At 27.9% G+C, this 25,123-nt stretch overlaps 1 protein-coding gene across 2 annotated transcripts in view; it reads left to right on the forward strand.

The window, feature by feature from the left end:
* The first annotated feature begins 7,750 nt into the window (after window positions 1-7,750).
* Window positions 7,751-25,123, forward strand: part of LOC119662761 (putative uncharacterized protein DDB_G0277255) — a 53,545-nt gene continuing 36,172 nt past the window's right edge. The window contains exons 1-2 of one of the 2 annotated variants that reach the window (XM_038072508.1): window positions 7,751-7,772; window positions 7,835-7,887. The gene's annotated coding sequence lies outside the window, so the exon portion shown is untranslated. The remainder of the gene's footprint in view (window positions 7,773-7,834; window positions 7,888-25,123) is intronic. The other variant, XM_038072507.1, reaches the window with a different exon arrangement.

Genomic DNA, 25,123 nt, shown 5'->3' on the forward strand with positions numbered 1-25,123 from the left:
GATATAGAGACGATCGTACAATAAAAATTGAAAAAACAGTGCCATATTATCAAGTTCACACACACTATTAGGTGAAATAAACCGGGGTAGAGGTTACGAACTAGTAATTCATATTGTAACGTACTTTTTGTTTCTTTATTAAAGAAAGTTTGTAATTATTTCTATGAAACTTAATATCCAGTATTTATTCCACTGTGTCAATTACCTTAATATGTTGTGTATAGTGACTCTTATGGTGCATGCACTTTTGTAAAACTGGGTATCCAGTATTCATACTTTCCACTGTGTGAGCTTGAAACTGCGTTTCTTGAGAATTTCTCGCTGACTACAATTTTTGCGGTTTATACAAGACCGCAAAGAGACGACCGCAAGACGTGTTTGTTTCACTTTTTTGTTTCTGTCTATATGGTAGATAGACAGAATCTATAGACCTATCTATAGACAGTTCTGTCATATAGATAGGAATTCAGTTGTGATGGGCAATATTTTTTTTATAAGTCAAAGTGTTTCATAATTTTGAATACGTTTTAAATGTAAATAAAATATAAAATATGCGAAATTCATTTTTGAGAAAGAATAGTACAAATATTTGATTGCTAATTGCTTATAGGTTCTGTTATTTCGGCTATTCGTTTAACTATCTATCAATATAAAACAACTACTTTCAAAAGTATAATCTAATTTATGTTTGTCTAAACTTTCTTTTTAGTAAGATCTAGATTATAAATATAAGAGATTCCTTGCTCTAAATCTATAATATTTAACCTCATTTATATTTAAAACAAAATAAAGCTAGTCAAAATTCAAGGATTTATAATATTGATGACTAGAAAAGGCACTGTTAAATCGAAATATCACTAAATTTCTGTAGAGAAATGTATAAATTTGCATTATTTAGATTTCAACTTGTATTACCGCAACAGGAGTTCGCGTTCTATTTCAACCCTTGACATGACAATTCACCATCTAGGCATACTAAGCCGAGTCAATACAAATGCATTTAATACTCATTGTAGTTAAACCGCAAATGTAATTTATTTAGAGCATTTCCTGCGAGTGAGGTTCAAAATCTTTTGGTGTAGCCCAAACAAGTCATAATAAGCACGCAGCGGGTGCAAGCAACTAATTTTTCAGTTTTTAAGACATGCCCGCATATGGTGTATATAGTACCAGTATGCGAGTATAGTAAGGAACTGTGCTCGGTGTGAGTAGTTCAGTTAGGTGTCAAGAGCAGGCGTTTCATTTGCCTTTACTTGAACATTTTTTCTTTTTTACAAAAGCTTTTGAAACACTTCAAGAATAAGAGAAAAAAAAAAATTAAAAAAAAAATGCAGAAAAATGAGGAAAAAATGCAGCTCATATATTTCAGCTGTAGTTTTTGTAGGGCAGATTTGTTAGCATTGATAAGAGTGCTAAAGTAGAATAGACGAGAAACAAGAGCTGTTGCCATAGCACATCAAGTCAATATTCATTCCAAATTTCCTCACTGCTTTACGAGTATACATGGAAAATGACTTTCATGTTTTTTTCTCCAACACTTTGAATTAACAAGTTGTATTAGAAACAACAAAATACATGTAAGCTTAATGCAATATATAAATTTTAATAAATAAATACCATATATTATATAGAGGGAAAATGCAAAAAATGTGCTGAAGTGCTAAAATAATTTGTCAAAATTCTTATATGCGCCACCAAAAATTCGCGCACAGAGGAAAAAATTTGTACAAAAAGTTTTAAATTCCTTTTTGTCTCTGCAAATGAAGTTACTTTAAACTATCAAAAATTTTTTACATCAATTCACTAACCAAAAGTTTGAGAAGTTGCCATTTTAAGGATATAAATTACTTTCGAATTTTCTTATATTTAAATTTAAACACACCATGACGTCCACCCAATGCTTTTATTTTTACTCAAAGTCTTCAACACGCGAAAATGCAATATTTTAAGCTTTTAAATTGGAACTAGTTCATTATAGAAATCAGGGGATACTGAAAAAACGAAACGAATAATGATTTTTTAGCATTAGTATTTTTTTTTTATTTACATACTAACCCAACCAATTCATATAAAGAATATTTTATATCCGTATAAAAATTTAGATGAGTAGTCAATTATTTGAAGAATCAGCTTAAATAATAGTGTTGTTCACAATCTCAGATAACGAACTATGTAACAGAAAAACATAAGTCCACATCTCTTGTAAACATATTACAAAAGATTACCGCTTATTTTAAGAATTACATATGAAACAACAACACTGCTGGCTTAATTAAGCTAACTTATCTGAAACCGCTTAATATTTAAGCAGGTCAGAAGGCAGAGTTGCCAAAACTGTGAACTCATCAATTCAAGTTGTAAGCTGTTTGCATTGTTCATACTAACAAGAAACGCACACGCCATCTAGCGTCAACTAATATATGTAGATTTAACATTAACACTGGAGAGCCCAAACAGGCAAGCGGCAGTGAAGAATATTCATTGATTCTAAATGCATCAAAGTTGATGCTATCCTTGGCCTTAGTAGACTATTAACACCAAATTCACATGTAAATATTTTCAATTTAAATGTAGGATAACTCGAAAACTATAGTATTGTATATTGACATATAAGACATGGCAAAATTAGCTGTTTTACCAAAGTCCATTGTCAAATGAACATCATAGGGAATACAAATTTCTGCCGTACGTGATTTTTAAAATTTATATTTTCGTTTATTTTTTTTTTTTAAATCTTGTTTGAAGTTAATTTCTAATAACATTTTTAACAAAATAGCGTAATCGAATCTATTTTTTTGTTTTTCTTTATTCCATGCTTCAATAAATTTTCAAGTGTTGCCACCTAAAGTAGTGCGCATTGTATTTTATATTTTTTCAACCTACTTACCAAAAATTGGGCACATTCTAATAAGAGTATTTTATTTTTCCCATTTTTCACTATTACTATGTTACCCGGTTACTAAGTTCGTTGCTAGAGAACGTGAATACCCCTGGTGTGATTAGAACAGCATGTGAATTCGTTACTTTTAAAGTGACTCAATTTGAGAATTTATTTATAAATACATAAGAAAAAAATAAGAAAAATTAAATTCATGTTCTTTTTTTTTATTATAAAATATTGGAACAAAAACTGCCAAGTCACACTCATATCATTTAATAATATCTTTATTGTTACTATTCTTAACAAGCTAACAGAGCTGTCATCCTACAAAGTTAGGGACTTAGTCAAGTCTATAGACTATTTAGGTTGGTTAACATTTAATTGCTTGAAGAGTTGTTTGTACGCTGACTATTGCAGTCGTTTTATAAGAGGTATCATAAGGGACCATTGTCAAAATGGGCTTTGGATTCAAGACCTCCACTCCAACCTAACCTAACATTCTAATAATACAGTAAAATGTAATACAGTATTTGTTTATGACAAATACTACTTCATTGAGATGCTCAGGTGAAGTTGCTATTTTAGAAACTTCAAGTTTCGATTGAAATTTCTTCTTTTTACCTCATTTGTGTTATGTTTTAAAAAACACTTCCCTGACAAGATTTGCGGTGATGGTAAGAACCTCTTAACAGATTTCACAACTCATCATTTCATCAGCACTAAATGCGTTATCGCAGAATTAATGAAAAATGGCTATCTGAAAAACGAGGAAACCACTGTTTGTTTTCTTATATCTCAAATATTGGATTGGATCAAATATTTTGCTAGAATGAGCTTTTCAATAATACAGTTGAAAATTGTGAACGCACATTTACATAAAAAATGGAATGATCATGACTTAGATTACACGAAGAAGTTGAAATAGATTGAGAGAAAAAAATAATAGAAATTAAAATGTCTCTGAAAGATCTTTTTGGAGATAAATTGCTGTTTAGGTCAAACAGCACTACGAGCTGTCAAATTAAACAATTATAAAAATTTCCATTTAACTAGTTCAAAACGTAAAAAAATTATTGCTAACTTAAAGATTAATAATGTAAATTTTTTTTGCCGAAAGTGACGCGTCTTATGAGGAACCCTTCTAAAAGTTAGAAGGGCTCGTATAGAATTGAAAAGACAACAACAAAAATTTTAGTTAATTTATTGAAAATCTAACTGACTATACAACGTTGTTTTGGGTATTGCCAAGTACTCATCATCACTGGTGTTTGGAAATATTTGAATTTTTTAATTAGTTTATAGTCCCTATATATATATACAATTTTGTACAATGTATTAAGCATTTAGCTTTCAAACTTATCCCAGTAAACATATCATTTTGTGTGAAGAAGTGAGATCAAATGATTTAGATACTCTGTTCGTTATATTTATGTCCTTTACATAAAAATGTTTAAGAAATTGATTGAAATGTCGTAGACTCCATCCATAAAGTATATATATTCTTAATCAGCTTATGAAACTCAACTTTTCATAATCCCTGTCTCTCTGTCTGCTACAGATAAAACTAAAGCAGTTATAGTTCGGATATTATGAAAAATTGCGGTTCTTTTAAACTATGACATTTTTTTTTAATATTAATTCTCCAACTTAATGGTCCATACTTTTGAGGTAAAAACTTTCTTTTAAAAAACTTTTTTGAAGTTCTTTTCTTTGTTATAAAAAATTCTACTACCATAAATTCTACTCATAATTTTTTTTATAACTTAACAGAAATATGTTTTTGCACAACCAATTCTGTATGTTTTTTTTTAAAACAATACAAAACTTATGTCTTACGAAATATCTGTATTGACCTTGTTTTCTGTTGCTCCACATGCATGTAGATATGTAATTTGGAGTAACTTTTATGTATTCATTTCATTCCCTGTTCGGAGGCACACATAACTTCCTCTTCACACTTAACTTACGTACATTTTTCCTAATGTATATGAATATATACATGTTTTTATATAACAAATTTGTAAAACACTTTAGCGGGGGGCAAGTACTACTAACAATGACGCAAACTTCTGTTCCACCCAGTTTTACATGATTTTTATGAATCCAAAATGACGAAAGCGAAAATATAAAAAGAAAGTTTATTACAGAAAAAACAAAATCAGATCAAATTATATTGCCCTATGACTTCATATAACACTTCTACTAAAATTGTATATTAAAGTAAAAATCTTACAATTTTTTTACATATTTGAATATAATTGTTTGCAATGTAAATAAAAACCTAAAAACGCTTCCAGAAAACGGTGAACATATAGGACGGCAATCATTTCAAAGTAACTCATACTCCGAAGAGTATGTAGGATGACTAATAAAGCAAAAACTTATTGGCAATAGAGCATTCTACGTGAGATTAGCAGAAGTAATAAATTAGTTCCAACGCTATTTCAATACTTACACTTCTCATTTGGATTCAATAATTTCAATTTCAACAATCATTTCTTCATCGAAGCCAAAACTCTCTTTGTTCCATTGTTTTAAATTCTGTATACAGATAATATCCGCCATATCTAAGGTGTATGGTAGTCAGGAAAGTAACTGAATTCCTGCAATATTGCTACTGCAATCTATCTGTCACATACAACATATTGTCTTTGCAAAAAATTACAACAACTCTACCTTTGGTCGTCATTTTCTGTCATTTAATTTGGTACCGATTTGGTTACATGCTGCTGAGAAATTGTTGTCATTGTTATCAATACAGATACATTGTGACCGAAAGGTTTCCGGAAATTTTAAATAAAACGCAAAATTCTTAATCTTCATCAATATTTATTTTATCTCCTTCAAAATATGCTCCATTAGAAGCGATACACAAATGCCAACGTTTCTTCCAATCATCAAAAACATTTTTTATAGGCGCTTTCCGGTATGGCTTTGAGTTCCCTCTGCGAATTCTGTTTTACGTCTTCTATGGATTCAAAACGCGTTCCTCTGAGTGGTAATTTGAGGTTGGGAAACAGGAAAAAGTCACACGGTGCAAGATCAGGTGAATACGGTGGCTGTTCGATGGTATTTATTGAATGTTTGGCCTTAAAATCGTTGATAATGTTGAACAAATTGAGGTGAATCGGAACAAGCCGGGCGTTGACACGTCGCATACACAAATTGTCCACCAAAATCAAACGAGCCATCTCACGACCGATGCCTAGCTCTCGTGCTATCTCTCTAACACTCACATGAGGATTTTTGAACACGATTTCCTTTGCCTTTTCAATGTTTTCGTCGGTGGTAGAGGTCGAAGGTCGTCCAGAACGCGGCATGTCTTCGACGGTCGTACGACAGTCCTGAAAGGCTTTGTACCACTCATAAACTTGAGTTTTCGATAAAACTGATTCCCCATAAGCCTTTTGTAGCATTCGCAACGATTCTGCACACGAAATTTCGTTCGAAAAACAAAATTTGATGCAAACTCTTTGTTCAATATTTTTTTCCATTGTTTTTTTCGCAACGCACTACTGAGGTGAACTGGTTTCAACAGCTGCCGTAAACGAACTGTCCGACAGATCGCGCTCATTTTTGGCATAGTAATTAAGGACAGTGCTGCCAAACTACATAAACTTAAAATATCGAAAAATATACAGCGCGCGAATTTTAAATGAGAATTTCCGAAAGCTTTTCGGTCACAATGTATATATGTTATTATAGCCTACTGTGAGAGAAAACTTATTACCCATTTCAAAAACATATTTCACACCAAGTAGTGTTGAAACAAACTCTTATCCATACATAATATATAATATATTGATGTCTCCAACTTATCAGCTATATCCTCGAATTTCTTTTTGAACAATTACATGGGTTTTATTTAAAATTTAGTAGAGAAATTACAGAATTTAGGCATCCAAAGCGTTAAGTATTATGACTAGATTTTCATATGTCTGTATAGTCATATTTAGATATAACAAACCATAGCCAAAATATCATAAAGAATAAGGAACCACAGAATAGCATAAAGAATAGGAAACCAGTATTAAGGGATCTAAGATAGGATGTTTGAAATTAACCACAATTTAAGTAAATAAGTCAAATATTATTTTATTAGAAATACAGATATATAAATATAGATTTATTAGATACATATATAGCATCATTTAAAGTAATCAATTTATCTTAATTAGCCTAGCCGTTTAGAAAAGACCTTAGAAAATTAGTTTTGTAGCTACAATTCTGCGTAACTTTTTTTTTCAAATATATACGCCTATATCTGAGCAATAGTGTAATCAATGTGCTTCAACTCTGGTACTCTTGTTGAAATATTCGCTAAGAGCAACGACTTCAGATAATTTTACGAAGATTTATTTATTGACCTTAAATTACACAACTTAGGAACTTGCGTTACAGTTCCAGAAAACTCTTTAATAAACGAATACTTAAATCATTAAGTTGATTTCTCTGACAAAATATTATATAGCACAGTATTGTTGTGGTAGATCCAGAATGTCCAAAACATGTTTGGAAAATATATATGGAAAAATAAGTTGTTGTGCATAAATTTCTCCTTAAAGACTTAAGGAGCTAGAAAGAAACCAATAGATATGTTATTAAAATATACAAAGAAAAACGTGAGTTCACAATAGTCTATTTACTAGTCTAAACGTGAGTTCACAATTTCTATTTAAAAAGAAATCTATTTAAAATCATAGTAGTCCAGTAAATGAAGTTTCTTTTAATATAAATTGATTTAAAAAAAAAATAACTTTTTGATATAATTATTTAGTCATTCCTTTATCATTTAAAGTATTTTTAAAATTTGAAAAAAAAGAAACTAATGATAGTCCAGTAAATAAAGTTATTTATTAAATTAATTGAATAAATTTTGAATAAATTAGTGGTGCGTAAATTATTTTTCTTTTTATTAAATTAGAGTAATTAAGGTTTTTTTTTTCTTTACAGATATGCATTAAGAAAACTCAATGCCTTAAGAAATAAACCGAGCTACGTGTGCGGTAAGTTGTAAATGAAAAATTAAAAAAAAAATTAACAGAAATCAGAAACATTATACCAATAATGTGTCCAAATATTTTTAACATTAATTTAATTAATTTAAAATTAATGAAATTAGTGTCAAATATTTAACTCTGAAGTTCCATATTGCTTCAAAATTTGGTTCAAGCTTATTTTTTTTCTCCACATATTTTTCTATCTATTAGAAAAAAATATAGATATTAATTTCGGTTCTGTGATATTATCTACAATTTATTTTTATTTAATAAAAAATCTTGCCATAAGTCATCAAGTCATCATCTAATAGACTTAGTTACCATATCGCTAACCTACTTAGCTACTAAAGAATAAAGCATTTTAAATTCGTTTTTTTACTTTCTATCCAAAAATTTATTTTTATTAAATTGTAAGAAATAGAAAATTCATTTAAAAATCGTCATTTACATTGTATTTTTTGTTTACCAGCACGGCTCGTTCTGTATTTTAAACATAAACATTGAAAATAAAATTTTAATAAAATGCCGAAAAATTTGTATATTCTTTGTTATTTGTTTATTGTAAAGCAAATATCCGTATATTGAGATAGAATACACTGCACCACAAAATTGATGCAAGTATCTTGCAGTTGTGTCTACAATATGTTTGTGTACTTTAGATACTTATTATAGATATTTTATAAAATAAGCGTCACCAGTTCTATTATACGAAGGAGAATACCCATTATCTGTTGTCTTTAGCATAGTAATATTTCTTAAATGTATTTATTTATAAATATTTATTTACACTGCAAGTAGCTAGTATAGATCTTATAACCAGTTAAATTTGACGCTCAGACCCGCGTTCATTAACAAATTGTCCTGGGTTAGACATATATGCTTGAAATAGAGAATAAATCTAGATTTCCCTATCAAAAATGTCATATTCGTTTATAGTAAATTGTAATTTAATGTCAGGTATGACGATAGTGACTATTTTAGTTAATAAAAACGATCATATTTTGTTAGAGAGGTTTCGAAAATTATTTCGAGTATTGCCAAATACCTATTATCAGTGGTTTTAGAATTATTTTTTATATATAATTATTCAAATACAAGTTTTTTGAGACTGCAAGTACCAAGAGTTGAACTCGTGCCCTCCCAAATTTGATGCTCACAGTCAGCGTTCATTAGCAAACTGTTCCAAAGCCGTACTTGGCTCGTATATTCGTATGTATGTATGTATATTCGTATGTTGTTAATTCTGATTAATGTGAAATAGAAATTATTAATGTGAAATGATCGATAACTCAAAGTTCCTTGGTACTTGCAGTCTCAAAAAATTATTTATGAATAATTGAATATAAGAAATAATTCCAAGACCAATGATGATAGGTATTTGGTAATACTCGAAATAGTCATATGGTCAGCCAAAAATTGAATTAATTAAAATAATATAAAAAAAATTTTTATTGTTCTATTTCACTACTTTTCGAAACCTCTCTATTAATATATAGTGAAATTCCAAAATCGTCAAGTTCATCTTATTAATTCCAAGCGTTAGTAGGACTTTGTCAATATTATGTTAAGTTTAAAAATATATATTTATACAAAAATAATTAAAAATTTCCGATTTAAGGCATATTATAGAGAAATAATTAAAAATACTATTATAATTTTTAAAAGAAATAAATATAAAATTTATGAAAGATGGAAAAATACAAGAGCTCCTATCTATCATCTAATATGTTTGCGTATAAAAGTATACATAACTATTTTATCAGACAAAAAGTTGTATTTAGTCAACTTATATGTTATATACTTACTCTTTTATGTGTTAGGAGTTTTTTTTCCAAGTTTTTATTTTGTTTCATAAAATCTTTTTTTTTTTTTTTTTTGCACTGATACGTAAGAAGATATTTTGTTTGTTATGGGTTTATCCTGCTCTGTAATGAAAATACTTTTATGTCATGGACCAATAAAAATTTTGCGGTTGCAAATAGCTTTAGTTGCACAAAAAAATAAACAAAATTTGTTTATTTTTCTCTGTCACCCTACATCCAATTTGCTAACGTTTAACCTAAGTTATTAAAAACTAGAAAAAACACCAAATATATATGTTAAATTAAAATATTGAGATGCTGTATTGTATATATTATTTTAGAAATAATATAATGAAGTGAAATTTTTTATTATCAATATTTTAATTAAAATATTGTATTTAAAATTTTATTTTTAATAATTGTTTTACTGCTATTTGTGTTAGCTTTATATAAGCCACTGTCTAGATTCATAATTCAGATCTTGGTTTAAAAACAAGCTTAAAAAATATTTAAAGAATGGTTGTGGTAGCTTTTTTATAGGAATAGAATTTCAATTATTGCTTAAATTTGCAGAAATCCTTACCATAAAAAACTATGTGAAGACTTAACTCTATCTGATATTACTAGGAACCAGTAAGTCTATGTTTGGCTTACAGTCAGCCCGATTAACTTTATTTTCACGCAGGCTAAAACTAAAATTGTTATAATAGATGTTATAATGGATATAGCATCTGCAGGTTGAGGTATTATTACAACGAAAGGAACCTACGGTTTATGAAAAATAGATATTTAAACATCTAAACACATATCGAAAACTGGGCAACACTTGCCTGACACAATATATAATATACAACAAAATCAAATCAATCAAGGTGCTTACGTTCCTTAATACCCAAAGGATCTGTTAAAGAAACTAAAATTAGTATAATAGACTAACTAGATCGTGATAAGTAATATTATTATAATAATATTATTACTATAATAACATAATAATAATATTATTATTATTATAATATAATAAAACTATTACTATAATAATATAATAATAATATTAGTGTAATAATATAATATTATATAGTGTAATTATATAATAATATTATTATTATTATAATAATATAATAATGTTATTTTTATTTTATAATAAGTACTATTATATATTATAATTTTATTTTATTATAAGTTATTTATTATGTAATTTATTTCTTTTATTTTTTTAGTTCTTTTATGTTTATTTATTTATTTTATTATAATAATATTATATATTATATAATATATGTAATATATATATTATAATAATATATTATTATAATAATATTGTTATAATAATAATTATTATTATAATAATAATATAATAGCTGAAGAATATGTTAAAGTAACTGAGGCTACTATAATAGATCAACTGAATCATGGTGCATAATGTTATTGTTTATAATAATACTTGAGTTATGAAACCTACCATATGTGGGGTTAACCGTTTCCTTTTTAAAATTGTCACTGGAACCTAATAGAAGGTATTATGTTAGTACAGGTATTGCTTGTTTTGCCGGTTTAAAAAGCACTTTAAGAAAACTTTTCAAGTGATTGTAAAAGAACAGAAGATTTATTATGTTAATATGGTATATGTATGGTTTAATTTTAGTTTGGCCTTTAAATACTCTAAGTAATCCTTATTATTCTCCTAAGATAGTCATTACAAACAAATAATTGATTTATCATTTTATAAATATAATCTATTTTTTGTTTTATTCTTTATGTTACAAGTATTTTAAAAGAATAATTCCAACTGGTACAATATGAGCATAGTGCACCTTTATTCCACTTTTGTTATAGATGGGCTTTTTACAACTGAAACTGATACATAATATTTTTACATTTCTTTCTGATATTTATAACCCATTTTATATTTTGTAGCTCTGGTACAGATGATGTTCACAGCAAAAACCATTTTTTCGTATTGATTTGTGCCTTCAAATGTTTACATTTCATTGCTAAAACTTTATACACAAAATTTGATGACAGAAATTTTTATTGTCTATTGAGTCAGTGAAATATATTAGTATTAATAAAAAAAATCTGCTTCCTTTTGTGAGTAGAAAATATATAATATATTCGATTTTATGTATGTGTAGATTTGTGTATGTTTGTATGCCTATCAATTGGACAAATCTTTTTTGAAAAAACTCATAAAATCACATAAATTCATATTTGCACTTCCAAGTTAGAGGCGTTATTTTGACAGAACTTTTAAAAAAATATTTATTTTATTATTGGATATGTTGATACTCGTATATTTTTTAATATATATCATTCTATCGACTTTGCAATTCTACACTTAAACCTAATTGATTTAAATTTATTAAAATTTTAAATGAAACTTCATTAATTACCATTTTTATTCAAATTGAAATTCATTATTACGAGAAACTTCAGTTAAACGCTGGATTATAAAAAATTTTCGTTATGGTATCAACCTCTGTTTACTAAAATAATTAATCCAAACACTAAAAATGGTGTCAAATTTACGAAAACAAATAAAATTTGTCAAAAACTGCACTAAAATAAATATAATCAATTAATTTTGAATAAAATTTAGTACTATAAAATGTGCTTTTTTATTGGTTTTGTCGAAAATTGGCAATGAAAAAATTTAATTAAAAATAATTTTTCACAGGACTTTTAATTTCTATATTTATATATATGTTACAACAATAAAGACAATAACGACAGCAGTAGTAACAGTGATTTATTTAACTTCTTTACGTACTTGATATTTACTTAAATTTATACTCGAGCATACACACAGCTATACATTATTAAAATCACAATAAAATCAATAACAACATGAGCAGGGACGAAAAGGCAGAAGAATGATTCTCAATAAATTAAGTGAAATTAAGTACTAGTAATTAAGTCAGACAGTGAAAAAGTCCTCATTACAAAGTGGACTGGTATTTCTAAATATTTTTTGGTTCAAATTGTTTTATCATAAAATTATTTCCCCTTATAATGTAACCGAATATAAAAATTTTGCCTTTAATTTAAAATTCGCAAAAAAGTGAAATTTGCAATTTAGATAAACAAATTTGTTTTCTGCTTTTAAATTATTTTTTGAAATTGTTCAATAAATATACGTATTTTGGATTCATTTCTTATAATAACATTTTTGCAAAGTACATAGAATGGTGTTGTGTTGTATATATCTTCAAGACTCTATATTAGACATTGATCATCTTTTCAATCTGAACTGAAATATATAGCGTGTACTTGCAGTCATGTATATTATAACCCAAAATTCATCAGCTATCTTATCGACTAAGTTAGTATTAAAATACTTTATTATGATAGATGATACAAAAAATTGCCATCTACTAAATTGAAATCATACAAATGAGCTATCAAAATCATATATAAAAAAAACAAACGCCAAAGGTCTTAAAAACTACATCAAAAAGCAAAATAAATTAAATAAAAAGTGCTGGTTAACAGTACTAAATGCTTGCAAAAATTAAATGTGTTGATAAGCACCACTATTTTTTGAGATACAAGAATAATTTCACTAAAAATTTCTACTGACAATCAATCAATCAATCAATCCAGTACGTTCCCAGGGGAACATTGGGCCATCTACTGACAATGCTTCTGTCAATATTTTCAATAGTATAAATAGAAACAGTTGAAATTTTTTAGCAAAAGTGATTTTATAACAGTCCCCATCTGATTCAAAAGACTGATTCACAGAGTCTAAAAGTATGTTAAATAAAGAATCTTATTCACTTTATCGCGGTAAGAGATTTTGGATATATTGTACTTGTACAATTAATCCATTGTGGCTTGATTCTAGTCCATTTTTGGAAAGGTCCGTTCTCCATCGGTAAATGCATCTCTCTGATTTGATAAAAATCGCAAAATATGAAATCAGTTAAGTACAGAATGGTTGATCCTACTGGCGCAAGTATTTATCAATTGATGGGTTCAGTACAAATACGTAGCTTTCAGAAGTCCAGTTTCTTTTTGAAACTATATTATATTTTCTGTATAAAGTTTTCTTTCAAAAAAAAATGATATAAAGATACTTTTAACATTTAACATTTTCTGTGTGTTAATGGCACTATTATATACTACCATGCAAGTTTTAAACGTGATCTGTTACCCGATTGATTTATTTTAGATATTTTTTTTAAAAGATGTTTCGAAAAGTAGTGAACTACAACAACAACAATTGTTTTTATATTATTTTAATTAATTGAATTTATGGCTGATCATACAGCTCTTTCCAGTATTGTCAAATACCTATTATTAATGGTCTTGGAATTATTTCTTATATTCAATTATTCATAAATAATTTTTTAAGACTGCAAGTACTAGGAATTGACCTCGTACCCTGCCAAATTTGAAACTTAAAATCAGCGTTTATTAGCCAATTGACCCAAAGTCGTACTTGATTTGTATGTTCGCACATTTTTCTGGAATTTTTATTAACAAATTTAATTTTAAACAAATTTAAAATTAGATATTTTTGAAATTAAATAATACTTTTGAATGTTCTGCGATGGCACAAAGTCACTTCAACGAAGATAAGCGACTGTATTCACCTGATATGACTCAGTATGACGTTGTTTTGTTAGTAGCTTAAAATAGTATTGTCCCATAGAAGAAAATTCGGTAAAGAATTTAAAAGCCAAATTTAATCAGTCCAACAAAAATTTATGGATAGTCGCGTTAAGCTGTGATACCACTGTACCACACTCACTGAGGCTTACTTTAAACATGACAAGATAAATTTTAAATGATTTTTGTAGTTTATATAATAATTCTAGATACCTGTTACATATAATTTAAGACGTATATTTAGACATCCCGATAAACTTTGTTATTAGAATAGTTAATTAACTGATCTTAAATTGCATCCATGATTGGTTAAACTATTTTATTTAATATCAGAAATAATTTGTATAATTTAGAATCAATGTATTGTATAACATATAATAGATGTGTCTACTCCGCCTTTGTTGTGTGAAGCATAATCGTTGATGACAACTTTGATCTCGTTACGAATTATCTTTCTTTCCATAAATATTTATCTTTTTTATCACAGATATGCCTAAATTATCCAAAATAAGTTATATGCATGTGATATTTAACCTTTCATAGACTTGTTAGGTGGGTTCCCTTTTACTTAAATAGTGGAGTCGCTCATTCTCAAAGGCAACCTACCTACACGTGCAGTTGTTGTTTTGAACATATACCTTTACGGTGGTTCTTCAGGTCTGGCGTATGAACGGTTTCTTAACCATGTCATTGCAACAGACCATTATGTTTGCTTAAGTTAGTTTCAGTGCAATGCGTTTAAGGTCACTCCAACCTAACCTAACTTATTATTGAAATTTGTCATTCTTATTAATTTTAGTCTTTAGAAACCACAATTTCTGCTCAACATTTAGATAAAATATTAGCACATCCATATATTATTGTATATGAAATATTATCTGACTTTTAGCTAAATAGTTTGTAATTGCAGTTATGTGAGGTAAAGTTAGGCAGAGGAGGTAAAATAAAGTGTAAATTATGGCTTACTTAATGGGCAGGCAACAATATTTGTATTTATGCAAGTTGAAAGGCGGCGCTCCTTTGGCAATATATACATTGCAGATAAAACACTATATTTAGGTAATTTGCATGGCGAAAAAAGGAAAGTGCTTGAAGTTGAATAATAAATACAGTATGGATTTATATCTATATTTACGTAAAGGTTTCAGGTATAAATAGTTTAGACGTAACTATTTTATGCGTGGTTATATAAAAACCAATTTGCATGCAAACCGCAAATTATCTCAATTGCAGAATTTAAAATTTAAAGCAAAAAATGAGAAAATAAATAATTTTAGCGAATGTAATACATCCGTATCTGAATCAGGTTTTTGCATTTGTTGCTATTGTGACATTTCATTAAAATGTTCGTTATTAATCTACACAAGAAATAGTGAGAGAAGTGAATCGATTTACTTTAAAATTCAAAATTCGAAGCGAAATGCAAAAACTTAGTTCCTTTCCGTTTTACGTGGGCAAATCGAGCGTCTCTAGTTCTTAAACAATATTTAATTTAATTTTATATATTTTTCAACTTTCAGTTTTTTTCTTTGCTCATTTCTTTATGGAACTTTGCATGCGTAATAAATTTTAGAAATAATTTGCAAGTCGAACTTCCTCACATTGCGTGCTGCCATAAAATTTTTTGATTTATGCGGCTTGAAATCGAAAATTACACAACTTTAAAAATAGTTTCATGCTCTGTGATATTAGCAAAACAGGATGAGAACACAATAAATAATTCTAGTAATTTTCAAGCAGTTTTCCTTTTAACAAAGCAGATTATTTTTTACCTTTTTCTCACTAAAGAATTAAAAAGTACTTAACTATACTTCCAACGTTAAGAATAGAAATGCAAATCTGTAATAATAATAAATCAACATCATATACAATAATTATTTTATTTTCACAATCACCAACTAATAATAGGAATATATCCATAGCTCCATATCCACACTGGACAGCTTACTTATTCCATTCAAGCATATGACCTTCATTTAATCTTCACATTGGTGCAAAAATGCAAATACTAAAATAAAGAAGTTGAAATATCTTTATTTATCAGTTGAATAATATATATATACTCTTAATTGCAGTATTTAATCCATTCTGATCTGCCATTATAACTCAATCAATATTACTATTTAAGAGTATAGAGAGAGGTACGTCTTAAAATACAATATATAAGAAACTTTAAAGAATTATACCAGTTAAATATTATTTATTTCTCATTATGTAGCAATAATTTAATATAAATCAGAAAGGAATAATTATACAATATATTAACAATAAAACATGAATTATAATTATAATATAGACCAACTAACGGGGCCATGTCTTTTAGACATGCAGTTTTTTAACCCTCCACTCTGATGAGCCTATAATAGTGCCCAGACGAAACGCATAAATGGATTCATAACCATATTATGGTTACAAAGTCATGCCTTCAGAATATTGTTCAATGACAATACCTGGACACAGTAGTGGAAATAAGCACTGTAGATATACTTTCTAAAAATGATAAAGCATCATTATTATTTGTAAATAAATTGTAACTGTATATTAACTACATTCAAATGAGATATATACACTTAATTTCTTCCGAACTGTGCTTCGTTAGCAAAAAACTATTAATAAGAATTATTATTATTATTATTATTATCTTACATTAATTTTAATGTAAGTAAACAGTAGGGTTTACTTAAAGAATTTACAATTCTACTTAATGAACTTACAATTCTTTCCGTTATTTACTTAAGGAATTAATACCAAGGTTTAAATTTAGATTCAATTCGTAGTTACTAGTTTCTTGTATTTAAATAATATCGCACTTAAATTGTAAACCCGATGTCACGTATTTCTGCTGTAATAAAGAAAAATAATAATTCCTTACATTTCTTTTTCACAGCTAAGTAGCAATACTTAAATTGATATATTGCTTTACTGCAACAAGTAGGATTATATGTAAAGGGAGCTGATGTCATTAATGAATCACTTAAATAGTTAAAAGTACAAAAAAAAGATTACTCAGTATGAACGAGAAGTGTTTGCTCCAGAAAATGTTTTTCTCGTCAAGTTTTTGTTCTGTTACTCGCCATGTATTTCACACTTAACTCAAGGATGGGTTTTGATTCCTTTCCTCCAATTTATTCCCAGACAGTGTTTTGTAGTGCCTCTTGCTTTCCGTAATGGAAACTTGATGTACATATAAATATTTTTTCACTTCACTACGTTTTTCGTGTAAATTGAGCAAGTTTTTCAGAATTCTTGAATGAAAGTTGGTGCTCGTTGTGTAACTGCAATACTTTCTTGATATTTGCAATAATTTAAGAAAAATACTCCAAGATTTCAGTAAGAGAATTCATTAATGTTTACAAATATACAAATATACTTTTCCAAAACTTTCGATTTAATTAAAATTTTACTAGTTGTAAAAGTTATTGTCATGATATTTTCATTCAAAAGAATTTCAAAGAGACAAACAACAAAACTGTTATTTATTATTTTACGAGAATATTTTTATCAAAATTATAAAACATCATTATAGTATAATGATATATTCTGCTTAGTTTGATGTTATTCTCTTCTAATAAAAATGTTTATTTAATTTTTTAGGAATTATAATTGTAAGATATCAGTTACTATATATTATACTCGAAATGAAATGGCGAAAGTGTTAGATTTTGTAACAACTTTTTTCTCCTTAATTGGATAAACTCAGTACTTTTCTTCAATACCAAGTAATTTGCAAACAAGCAGAAAAAAATTATTTAATACTCAGTTCTTTATACTACTCAGTTTAAACACTTTCCACATATTCATATGAGTACAAGTACAGTATATTTTAAAAAAGTATTTAGTTAGATACTCATAGGGGCTTTACAAAATATATATTAATTATAAAATTTAAGAATTGTAATTCCAAAAGTGTTGAAATTTTAATAAATATAGTTTTTACAATTCTCATTTTGTTTAAATACGTAATACCATAAGTTAACTAACATTTATCATGTAATATTGTGTAAAGATTTCAGTTTAATACATATTATTAAATTTGTGTATCAGTGCTTTATCAGTGCTATCAGCTCGTAACCGAAATGGTTAAATTTTAATGACTAATTTAATACTAATATTTATTATATTTCAATAATTATTATTAATTACGCTGAAATGATTATTTGTAATTAATAAATTTTGCAAATCATTTGCTTTAGGCATAAAAATCTATATTATAGATTCGATATATGAAAAGTTATTCTAAGTAACATAACAAGAAGCCATCAAACGCTTTCCTGTTTGAGGCCCCTTATGTTTGCAATATTCAAACATTCAAAGATTTCAGTAAGAAATCATTAATGTTTACAAAAATTATCTTTCCAAAATTTTTATTTCTTGTTTTAAGAGGATGATTTTCATATAATCAAGAATTATCATTATGGTATAATAATAATTACTTACATCTATATAGAAAATAGACTCATTCTACTTTAAGTTACTTAACTTCTTTAACGCGACAAATAGTAAACAAATCGTTGTTTTGTGGCTTCAGATTATGCCCGTAAGTCCCAACGCTGTACGATTGAGAATCTAAGAAATATTCATCTATTCATTTATTAAAAAATTATTTTTCAACTATTACACTATGAAACATATATCTCTAATGTACATGTCGTTAAAAATTGCTTTATTATTTCTGGAAGTATTCTCTTTTATTATTAATTCACTTTTGCATTTGTCAAGGCATTTTTTCCAGTCTTCTTCAGATACCTCCAAAACATGGTTTTTAAATGTAACAACGGATTCTGGTTCTTCCGTCTACACTCAATTTATTCGTCCGTTTTCCACTCAATTTATTCTTGACGTTCGGGAACAAGATGAAGTCATTGGGTGCCAAATCAGGCGGATAACCCATCAATTCGATGTCGTGATGGAATATTATCTGACGACGTTTGTTTGTTTTCCTCTGTTTTGTTTCACTGAAGATTTACGGGTAAACAAATGATTGTAATCCATTCATTGACCGTTTTACGTTCCTGTAATGGTACAGTTGCCACATGACCAGCTTTCCCGAAAAAACAAGCGACCATTAGTTGGATTTGGTTCATCTTGAATCACCCATACAGTCGACCGGTGTTTACGTTTCGGCTCATGCACATATATCCATGATTCGTCACCCGTCACCTGTTAAAATGTTATATACTTGTACGTCGCTTGAAGAACCGTCATTGTACTTCTAGAGCATTTATGTGTACTAATCGAAACGAGGAATTTTTTAAAATTTTGTCAAATGATGGCGATCCAACAAAAACAAACCTTTCTCTCGGCTAAATGATCGTGCAATATTTTATGTTATATACGCTGGTGGAACTAACGCATAGGATTCAATAATGATTTAGATTGTTTTAATCCTGATATTTTATCCCAATAATCCTTTTTATTCTGGTTGTCCTATATTTTTATGAGAGAAAGGAGCGTACTATGTCCTAGTCCACAAAAAGATTCAGGGGATGTCAATTTCAACATTTTTCGAAAAAATTTAGTCCATGGTGGAAATAACTTCAGAAGCCTAAAACACCTTAATATGAATCTACATACTAACTTACTTAAATAACCATAACAACCCGTTACCGGGCTTCGGCCTGACGCAGCATGCCTCTCGAGGCGCTTATGCTTCATGCTTACCTTCTCCAGTCTCGTACAGCAAGTACGGTTAGGGGTCCCTCAACTGGATCAACTACATGCATATTTTCATCTAATCAGTAAGTCCGGTTTTAAATCTACTCAAATATACAGAATTATATTACTTAAGATTTGAAGACAATCGAGTTTCCATTAGATATAACATAGTTGCATATGTCCAATACTTATACCTACATATACATAAGTGTATATGTGACATACATATGTATATACGACATGATTTCAAACACGTAATTTAAACGTGTGGGCTTCCGTTCAATTGCCTCTGAAGAGTTATTGCTTGATTAACAAATTCGTTCACAAGAACTTTTCAATTTAGTAAATGTTTTGCAAAGGCATCTATAATTATTTTTACTTTCTTTTTTTTTTAGTTTTTTTTATCTATTTTGTTTATTTGTTTAATGCAACAAACAACACTACCAAAAAGCTCTCTTCAAACGGCTAAAGCCAAGAATACCTACTACGGTTAGCTGAATATAAAATTTATCATTTATATTGAGTTCTCTTGCCTGTCGTGCAATTAAGTTCTCATTTCAAGGTCGTTTACAATACCAGTAAGCGAATAAAGCAACCAGCTTTGCTGTTATTCGTACTCTCCTACTAATTCTTGCTTCATGTATTGTTGTTGTTGTTATAGTTGTTATCTGCATTTAGTGTCATTGTCATTGTTGTTGCCGTTGCTGTTGTTGTTGTTGTTGGTGCTTAAATAATGCATTTTAAAGTTTGTTTACGCTCAGTTTTGTGCTTTGCTCGTTTTTTAGGGTGGGCGAGTAATAGTTTTTTTTGTTGTTTTTATTTTTGTTATTGTTGGTTTATTGCTATTCTCTTTCTTCATTTTTGCTTTATTCACATTTTGTGTTTATTTATTTTAGCATTTCCGATTGAGTGATTTTATGTTGTGATTGTGTTATGTTTTTTTTTTTATTATTTTCTACTTTATAGCCGCTACTGTTAATTTTTTGGCGCGCATTTTTGTAATTTAAATATTTTTCATAAACATTTTTTTAGACTTCTGGACTCTATAAATTGTCACAGAAGTTTGATTTAGTATATTTTCTATTTGTTTATTTTTAATTATGATTATTAAATTCTTTTTTTAATGGTATTCATTTTGTATTTAGAAAATAAATGTAGAACGAAATATATAAAATGCTAACTACGTTTTTATAATCATTACTTGAAGCGTTATATATTATATACGTAAAAAATATTCCGAATTTAAAATTTTAGTATAAACATTTAAGACTGAGTTTCTGAATACGAGATTTATAAATAGTCTAGAATTGTTTTAGTTGGGCATTTAGGCGCACAATAGATCTTTTAGATCGGGGTACACTCACTGCCTATTATTGAGTAATAATAATAATACTTTGAGAGTAGTTATCTTGACTTAGTACAAGTATAGACATAGTATAGTAACATACCGTATTAGTAAGTTATACTGTTCTCATGTGTATTTGTAATTCAGTCATCTATACAAAAATAAGGGTGAATCCAAAAAACGCTGACGTGGCATAAACTGTATTTCCAATGAGTTATGTCAGTGGCAAAATACATTCTGTAAACAATCAACTAGTTATAGTATTAAGGATTTTTTTTTCAAGCTTTAACGGAGCTAAATTATAACTTTAGATAAATTTGGAAGTTTTCTTTAAATTAATATAACTGGTCATAGTTCCACTAAGACATACTTAAAGTACTTTAAATTCTAATTGTATATACAATGCCAATGTGATAGAAGAATACCGGAAATTACACGTTATCTGCTCCATTACTGCATGATTATGTGATAAATCGAAACTAATGACTGTTCGAACTATATAAAATCCCGGTATCCGTGTAGTCCATTGTAAAGGAATGCAATTTAATTGTCATTATTAATAACCTAAAAGCATTTAACGATTCGATACTTCAAATATTCTAACTTTATAATTAACTTATTCTACTATTATATATTATGTCGCAGATCTTTATGGTATTATTTCAAATAAAACGATTAATTTTAATTTTAGGAATTTTTGTATACTTTAATATACTTATTATATACATATATATATATATTTGAACATACTGTAAAATCTGAGAATCATAAAATTTTCTATCTTATGCCTACAACTAATGTATACAAATTAGTTAATTATATATTTGTTTTTTGCAAATAATTTGTTAAGTATAAAAAATATTCTACGTCTAAATTAACTATCGTATTAAATTATATATTTGACGTTTCGTGGTCAACGTTGCGTATGAGTTACGTAATTATCACTAATGTAATAATCATTCCTTTTGGTTTGCTTTCCATAAAATTACACAAAATTCTTAGTAAAGTCAAGATGTAATGCCATGTAAATATGAAGGAAAATTCATATGATATATGTCATATATGTCATATCTCATATACTTATTGTAATTATCATTGCCTGTCATTATTTATATTATTAGTCACTATTGCATTAATTCGTTCGACTTCTCGCTGTTGAGACATTGTCGCACTTAGGTTAATAAATACTTGTAATTACTACTTAAATAAGTTTTTTACGAAAATGTTGATTATTTTATGTATTACTTATTTAAGTCAATTCATTTTATTGCATATCTTATAAAACGTTTCTTCTATATTTTGGAGACTGAGAGACTGTATATCTAGCTTACTATGAATTATTTTTCTTCAACTAATCAAAAATATAATAAATTTAGTTTAAATTTGTGACAAAAATTATGATCTTAATTTCCATATTTCAATGTTTCCAGAGCATTTAAGTATTTGACAAAACTTAAAGAACTTCAATTATTTAAACTGCTTCTTTCAAGGATGATCACAAAGTTTTCGACTTTTTTCTATTAAGTTGACATTTCTGTGAAGTAAGGCTGAAAGGCTATCATGCTTTATAAAATATCGCCCTCTAAATAAACGATTAATGCAAGCTTCTATTGTCTGCAAATAGTCTGGTTAAAATAAAAATTGCAAAAAATGATTCAGCATCTCATCATACTGATTCGTCAATGGAAAGAACTTTGCTGTGATGTATAACTGCATCCATTACATAGTCCTAACATTGTATCATTGGCTACTTGTTGAAAAACATGATTAGTCATAGTTTCTAATTTGACAGGCACGAGTTCTAACCCTGGCACTTGCAGTACAAACAAATTATGTACGGGTTATAAATTAACTAAGAAATTCAAATATTTCCTAAGAGTACTGATGATGAGTACTTGTGGCAATGCCCGAAACAGCGTTGCATGGTCTGCAAAATTTTAATCAATTAACTAAAATTTTTGTTGCTGTCTTTCAATTTCTATTCGAACCCTTCTAGCTTTTAAATAGTTTCTTTTCGTCATAAGACGCGGGATAAAAAAAAACGCCCGAAACAGCGTTGTATGGTCTGTAAAATTTCAATCAATTAACTAAAATTTTTGTTGTTGTCTTTCAATTTCTATTCGAACCCTTCGAATTTCTTTTAGCTTTTAAATAGTTTCTTTCTGATAGACGCGATACAAAAAAAAATTAACATTAAAAACAAATTATATTATTTTACACCAAATTTTATTTTGAATATCTCAACTTTAGCTTAAAGTTATCTTCAGGAAACTGACTACTATATACTGTGAAAATATATTCAACATCATAAAACTCTTCATATTTCAGATGTCATAAATTAATCTTATTTCTACTATTTACTATTTTTACTATATTTTTAACCTTTGGATTAATAAACATTTTAATTTAAAATACAATAATTAAAAAAATTCTGTTTTAAAAGTCGCTAAAGAATTGAAAGTCGTTGAATAAATGATTTATTTAAAACTCCTACGTAGTTTCCGCCGCTTTATTACTATTTATGTACATTTTTATGTTCCTCTGTTCTACACAAAACAAAAAAAAAAATATCTTAATTTCCCTTCGAAGCGTAAATTAAATTATCTACACTTTTGTATTGAAAGATATCAGTTGAAAGCAAGAACAAGAAAAAATATCACATACTAACATAATTACATCACCTGCGAATAATTTAATTGAATAAAATGTCAGGTTCATTTGAAAGCAGTTCTACTTAGGTTTATTTATATATCATTTGAATTAGTCGTCGTATCGTTGATAAAAAATTTAATTAAAATAAAATACAAAAAATTTCAAATGAAATAAAATAAAATAAAATAAAAAAAAAAATATATATATATATATATATAAATAAATAAATAAAACAAAAGAGTATAATAAGTCAGGCAGACAGACAGTCGTTTGCTTCTATTGCCAATATTTACAACCACGCGGAAGAAACAGAAGAAACCATGTTGGGCTTTCAATTGCGTACAACTATGGGTACAATTTTAGATATATACGTATGCGTATATGTATGCAGATATCTACATTTGTATAGAATTAAATTTGTTTGGAGATGTACATAAATAAAGTAACTAATATATGTATGTGGCATACGGCTTTTACTTTATTTCTATCTGTTAGCTGAAGAATGTACGTCATTAGTACTGCCATTGACTGGCTGCCTGCCTGCCTTTATGTTTCAAAATATTACAGTAAACAGTATATAGTGAACACTGAACACTGAACACTGTACAGTGAACAGTAAACACTGAACAAAGTCTATAGTCAAGAATGACAAAAGTAAGAGTCGCAGTTAAATTATAAGAGGAGTGTTTCACTCGTAGGTTTTATGGGTTCACTTTTCTTGTTCTACATATAAAATCGACAAACACAAACACAAACACATTAACTAAAATATTGAGATCACATTTATTACATATTTGAAATGTATATTGTAGATACATTAACGCATTCATTCTATACAATGAATACACCTATATCTACAGATATGTTGTAAAAGGCAAAAAAAAGAAAAAGAAAACATCTGTATCTGATATTTATGTCTTTTATAAGTTGCTTAAGTTTTCTTTTGAAAGTCAATACTACTGAACACCATTCGACGACCAAGAGAATTTTGCGCTTTGCAGTTAAGTATCGATTGAATAATTTATTAACTGACAACTTGTCAATATTTTTAATTGGAACTCACTCTGTTTAAGTCCAACACTACAATAATGCAAGGTTTAAATATTTACTTTTTTAAACAAAGTCAACACCTTTACTCTTTATTATTTATTTTATTTTTGTACTATTTACGAGAGTTAAA

The sequence above is a fragment of the Teleopsis dalmanni genome, chromosome X, assembly GCF_002237135.1.
Source record: "Teleopsis dalmanni isolate 2A chromosome X, ASM223713v2, whole genome shotgun sequence".
Taxonomy (NCBI): domain Eukaryota; kingdom Metazoa; phylum Arthropoda; class Insecta; order Diptera; family Diopsidae; genus Teleopsis; species Teleopsis dalmanni.